Raw genomic sequence first — 6,175 nt, forward strand, 5'->3', positions numbered from 1 at the left:
GAGGTCTGGAGGCGTTCCCCTCAAGTCCGTCTGGCATCACAGCGGGGAAGTCCCCGTCCCTGCACAAGAAAACAGACGTGAAGAATTAGTTAAAGAGTTCCGCTTTCTCCTCTGGCGCAACCACCAGATTGCCCAGCGTACTTTGCAGGGGCCCCACATTACCCGGTGCCTTCTTCATCCTCCCTATATATTTGAAAAAGGACTTTTTATTATCCTTGATCTTGGTGACATGCTGGCATTGACTAGCTAGGTAGACTGCTTTGTACATGGCCCTTTGTACTCCTGGTGATATCCTTATCTCTTGGGTAAAATGGGTGGGAATGCTGTAGCACCCCAAGGCCCCTTTTGGGTGGAGTATTTCCCTTGGCCTTTTGTGCAAGTTGGCTGTCTCCTTTATAATGCTTGAGCAACATATAGGGGATGAAGCATAATAGAAAATGTGGGTTCATGCCCCAATCTTTGCTTTTCTGGGGTTGTCTAATCAGAGTCCTGGATTGAAAAGGTGTATGTGTAGAAAAAGCGAGATCAAGACAGGCCAGCAAGCCAGGGAGAGGCAGAAATATCTTGGATTTACAACATCTGGGAGCATGAATGGTGCATGCCCGTGGAGGCTGGCGGGGCATGGCTGCTCCAGCAGCGGCGGAAGCACAGTGGTGGCAGCCCAGCAGCAGGGAATGGGAGCGGTTGCCGAGGGGAGGGTGGTAAGTGCTGACCATGGGTTGGCAACCACCCTCAGGTGCTGCTGGCAGCATCAGCATAGGCCAGAGGTGATCATGGACTGTCCGCAGACGCCTCCACCACCGCTGCTGACTTTTTGCAGGGGGTGCATTCTCATGATTAGGGGGTGCATGTGCACCCACATTCACTCCCTACGTGTCACCCCTGCCTGGGAGGCTAACTAAGTTTGTGTCTTCTGAGCCAGACAGAATGCTATGTTAGCAATGTGTCTCCTTCCAAGCATTTGGTGAGAACTATCTGGCAAATATAATGCATGTGACAGTGGTTGCAGTGATCACCGGGTTCAATAAACACAGGCATACATAAATAAGAACTGAATAACAAATGTTCATTGTGGAGCGGTGAACTATCCATTGCAGACCCTTTGTCCCTCTCTAACGTACTACAGTACTCCCTTACTGACGAACCATCTCCCAATTTCCAAATTTTCTAAATTAGGGAACATCTCTAAACTAATACATTTATTACTACAGTGGTTACCAGTGAGAACTAACATTCCCTGCACTGCCAACCAGCATTGCCTTCCCAGTGTTAAATTTAATACTGTATGCCTCGCAATTAAAGCAGGAATAATTGCAACACATATTACAGGATTATTAGTACTGTTTGCCGTATAAGTGTTGCTGAATCTTGACAGGCTACTTATGTGTGAGGGGTTCAGTGTGTAGAAACAGGGTCTACAGAAATGAGGACTTGGATACAAGAGTATTTAAAGTTGTTTTTTTCCCCCCTCATATGTTTATACAATACCTAGCATCATGAGACTCAACCGGGTGCCTTTAGATGCCACTGAAATATAAACAGTAATAATGATCAGCTAGTCAACAGCAAGGAGAATGCTTCTCCTTTATTAATGGCTGAAAATGGTAGTTTGAGTAGACAGAACTATGACTAATCTGTTCTGCTTCCTTAGGAATAGGGTCTCTTTATGGATGATGGACCGGAGACCTAGAATCTTGCATCCTCACTGTTCTAGCATGCAAAACAACATATCATAAGCCTCAGAAGGTAATGCTGCATTCTCATATCTGATTCTTTCCTTAATGGCCTAATTTTGAACCCTATAGTCGATATTTACTCAAACAAGTATGAGTATAAGACCACTTGTGTGAAATGATGGCATGAAAGGATGTGTCTTCCCAAATTGAAGAGCCAGAGTTTAGGCCTGGATTGTGAGTTTGTTATTAACAATAGGCAGACAAGGTTGTTTGGGTAACTTTGCCTTTCCCTAAATCCCCCCACCCTTCATATCAGTCCAGAGTTATTCTGCAGTTATTTCTGTACCTTTAAAATAAAATCTGAAACTTTTCAATATAGTATTCAGAACAGCTGCTACATTTCACTCCTAGGTAGTTGCATTTCAGTGAGAATGAATGGTGCTACAGGTCATTCCACTCTTAAGCAACCTGGGATATTTTAGAATGAAAGGCCCTTAGATAAATGTATGGTATATTTGCAGATGCTGGGCCAGGCAATCTGGTATGCCTCTGTGGTCCCAAAACATGCAGGGACCTGAGGAGTTGTAACTGCTACATCATATTGCCTACTGCTCTTCTTTTGCTTGATCGTGAAGAGCCTCATCATAGGTCAGAAGAAAGTGGATCAGGATCAGGAGAGACAAATGTAGGAAAAAGCCTCCAACATAGTGTCATGGCCCCCAGGCTGTGGAAATGATTCTGTATAATAAATCCCTGTTATTATCTTCCACTGATAGTCGTCTCTTCTTACATTGGAAACCCCTGTAACTATAAAGAGGTTGTTTGCCAGCAGGGACCACCTGGAAAAGAGTGCCTGTTTGACCTTTGTACAATTTGCCTTGGATGCAACCTAGAAAGATGCCTACAGATCTCAGGTCTTTCATGGGCTTGGGTAGAATCGCTGTTCCCACTACAGGTGCGGAAACTCTCTTCTCAACAGGGTCATTAGGAGGCAGTTGAATTACAGCCCTTGAAAAATTCCATCCTTTCCTCTAGTTTCATCTGCGGAGTGGATGTTGTATCTCTTTGATGGTAACTTTGGAGAAATTGAGTGGAGTCATTTATTCAACTGTAATTCAAAAAAATGTGATTTCCTTAAAGTCACATGGACTAAATAATATAAAAATAGCTTGAGAAAATGTACCCCAGACTTTGACTAAATACATTAAAGCCAACAAATATGCAGAAGGATGCATTCTAAACAAGATCTTGCATGTCTAGACAAATGGAACAGAGCAAGAATGTATAGGACATAGGACAGATAAATGAGTGTAGTCAATGTTGATGCATTAACTGTAAATTGGGAAAAATAAAGTGTAAGTTATATAGGAGCTCTCAAATGTATAACTTAGCTGGTAAAAAAAAAAGAACAAAAACCACAACAACTAACCTGTCATCTCTTTATCACAGTAATTCTCACCAGGATGCTGAGGGAAGGGTGAGGAAATAAGTGAGGTATGGGAAGATAAGCAGCAGATAAGCCCAGGCTCAGGCCCCTCTGCAAATAGGTAAGCGCTATAATATATGCATTGGTTTTTGAAATTGGGAGCCACTCAATTCACAAAAGTTATGGAGAGGTCTTGGGTCTATTGAGGGGTGCCTCGAGTCCAAAGAGGTTGAGAACCATTGCTCTAGCAAAAACAGTTCAGGTTATCATTTTATGGAGATTTCAAGAATATCAGGGATGTACTTGGTAGCTGTGTTGTTCTAAGACAAAGAAATACAAAAATCTAAATCAGTTTCTTAAATGAAATACAAAAATCCAGAACTCTTGGTTCCTAAATGGTACCTTTTATTAGACCAACTAATAAATAAATAATTAGTTGGTCTAATAAAAGGTATCATTTCAGAACCAAGAGTTCCAGATTTCTGTATTTCATTTAAGAATATCAGAGGATTCCAGTAGAGGGCAATATTGCTTCATTGGATTTGGCTTCAAACAGTTTAATCAGCAGGAGGCAAATATACAAAGCAATGATCAAAGCTGCAAGAAAACAAATAAGGCCCAAACCCTGCTGAACACTTGTGTTGAAACTTACGCACAGCAGTAAGTGCATGCATCAGTGCTCACAGGATCTAGGCCCAAATAACCTAATGCAAAGTAAAGCCCAAACACATTTGTCTGAATAAAAGTACTTCAATGGAGCTCAAAAGTTTAAATTAAAATTTTATGTGTGCCCTTTAAGTGCTTTTCTGGATGACAGTCAATTTCCTGGGCTTTCATTTCTTGACTGATGCTAAATGTATTCTGTTTGTTCAAACTTCCTGTTATTGATGAGAGGCCATTCTAGTTGCTTCACACTGCAGTGTGACTACAAACCAGTAAACATAACCAAGTTAATTTTCAAATGAGCAGTGCACTCTAGGAGTGTGGAGCTAAGTGCAGGCCGCAAGGGCTACCTGGGCATCTGGGTAAATATTTTGACGACTGGCCCGCTGAGCCTGAGTTAGCTTTGTTATGAGCTGCAGTCACACCCTTTAATGTCATGTAGAAACACCCTTCAGTTCACATAAGGCCTCACTTGAATTTTCTTCTTAGTGGACAAGAAGGTCATACAGGACTGTTTCATTTTTCAACAATAAATATATGTAGAATGGTTGATACAACTAGTTTTGTGTCCAGCTTTGGAGCAGATGACGATTCCTAGTTTCCTTTAGCAATTCAGGGGACTTCAGTTTTCTCAATGAAGGCAACTCAGGATTTTTATTAAACTGGATATGATTATTCCATGCTTTGCTTTCTTGCTTGCCATTCATCAGAACAGCAACTGAAAATAAGAAAACACAAGATTTCATTCTTTGGGCCAGTAAAGGCTAGCACAGCTCTGTATCTGTGGTCATCCATCTGTAAAGCCTGGTTTACAAGGCAGATGGTTTTTCCTTGTATATAATCCAACAAATATTGTTTATGACAAAGGGATGCTTCCTCTTCCTCTATGGATATTCAAGTTAGATTCTCAGCTCATCCACTTAGCCACCCATGGCTCATGGTGATCTTAAACTCTTCTGCAAATTGTAAGGAATTAACAGAGTTGCACTAGTTTAAGGAGAGCGAGCACACGAGGACTCCTTTGATTCTTAATTAAAACCTGCCTTTTTATTTTAGCTTTCACTCAGGGAAAATTATATTTTTGGTGTCAATGTTGGAGGCTTCTTGTTCCATACGTTGTTCCCATTAAATACTTATACCAGAATATTCCATCACTGCAGGCAGAATCATTGGTCAAATCTGTTGTTGCTAACTTCTGTTCTGTTCTAACTTTGCTAGCTGTATATATATATAACCTGGGTGGTATGCAGAAAGGTACCTCCTCTCCAATCAAAAGGATGTCATCCAGTACCTGTATGCTGTGGGGAGTGTGGCTGTCTAGCTGCAGGCCAGCTCACCTCCTTCCCCTATAGAGCCGAGCAGAACAGATACTCAGGACACCCAGTGATATTTAATTATGTACAGGTTTAATTATACAAAATAATATAAAACTTATAACTATAAACTTACATACATATATCTATAGGCATATATACATACACATGTACATAGGTTATTTACAAATATAGGTTTACACAGGCAATAGCTCTTTTCAACCCTGAACTCAAGCATAGGCCTAATTTCCTGTGGCTTTTGGGTTAGCCTGCAGCCCCTGCCCCTCATCAGGGCCCTCCAGGCTGCAGGGGATGGAGGTTAACCAACAGACCAATGACAAGAAAAGCAGGCAGTGATGGGTCAATAATTAAACATATGTAATAAGGTTACATCAGATAAAACATACATACCTAAAGATAATCAATACAACCCAATGGCAGGAATATCTGACAGTGATAGGACAATATATAACATACACAATAAGGTTATATCAAGTAGAACACATATGCATAAAATAACTAATACAATAAATACAAATACGGGACAGCTGATAATCCTCTTCTAATGCAACAATAAAGACACAGGGTAATAACAGAATCCCAGCGGCGTGGAAAAAGAAACAGAACCCAACAGTGGCACAGCAGCTGTGCCCAAAGAAGCAACAACCCAAGCAGGGACCCTGTCACCTAATAAAACACCATTACCCTCTCAAGGTTCCTCAGCTAGGCAGGGCCCTAAACCAGGAAACCCCCGTAACAAACGGTAGCCCTGGATTCCTCTTTGTGTCCCAGGGTGAATTGTCCCCTCCTGTCAGGGTCTTCCCCTCAGTCACCTGCAGTGGGGAGGGCCCCCTTTTCCCTTTGGGAATCTCTTTCCCCAGTGACTCATGACTCCCGCAGCTTTTGAAGGGTTGGGCTCGTCTCCAGCGGTGTGTTGGGGGTGAGGCATTCCCTCCCCACCTCTCTGGGGTGGTCAACTTGTGCCGCTCCCAGCGAGAAGGTCTGAGCTGCAGCTCTTCCAGCCTGTCTGCCCGCTTTCCACCCTATGCACTGCCCCGTGCACTGAAGAAGCACCTGCCTTGGGTGGGGGGGGGGGG

General features: G+C 42.5%; 1 long non-coding RNA gene across 1 annotated transcript in view; it reads left to right on the top strand.

Annotated features, from left to right (window-relative positions):
• LOC109297003 overlaps positions 1–1,740 on the top strand; it is an 8,079-nt gene extending 6,339 nt beyond the window's left edge. The window contains exon 3 of the long non-coding RNA XR_002097139.1: positions 1,652–1,740. This is a non-coding gene — a long non-coding RNA (uncharacterized LOC109297003). The remainder of the gene's footprint in view (positions 1–1,651) is intronic.
• Positions 1,741–6,175: the final 4,435 nt, after the last annotated feature.

Source organism: Gavialis gangeticus, unplaced genomic scaffold, assembly GCF_001723915.1.
Source record: "Gavialis gangeticus isolate Ggan-Ray unplaced genomic scaffold, GavGan_comp1, whole genome shotgun sequence".
In the NCBI taxonomy this organism is placed as follows: domain Eukaryota; kingdom Metazoa; phylum Chordata; order Crocodylia; family Gavialidae; genus Gavialis; species Gavialis gangeticus.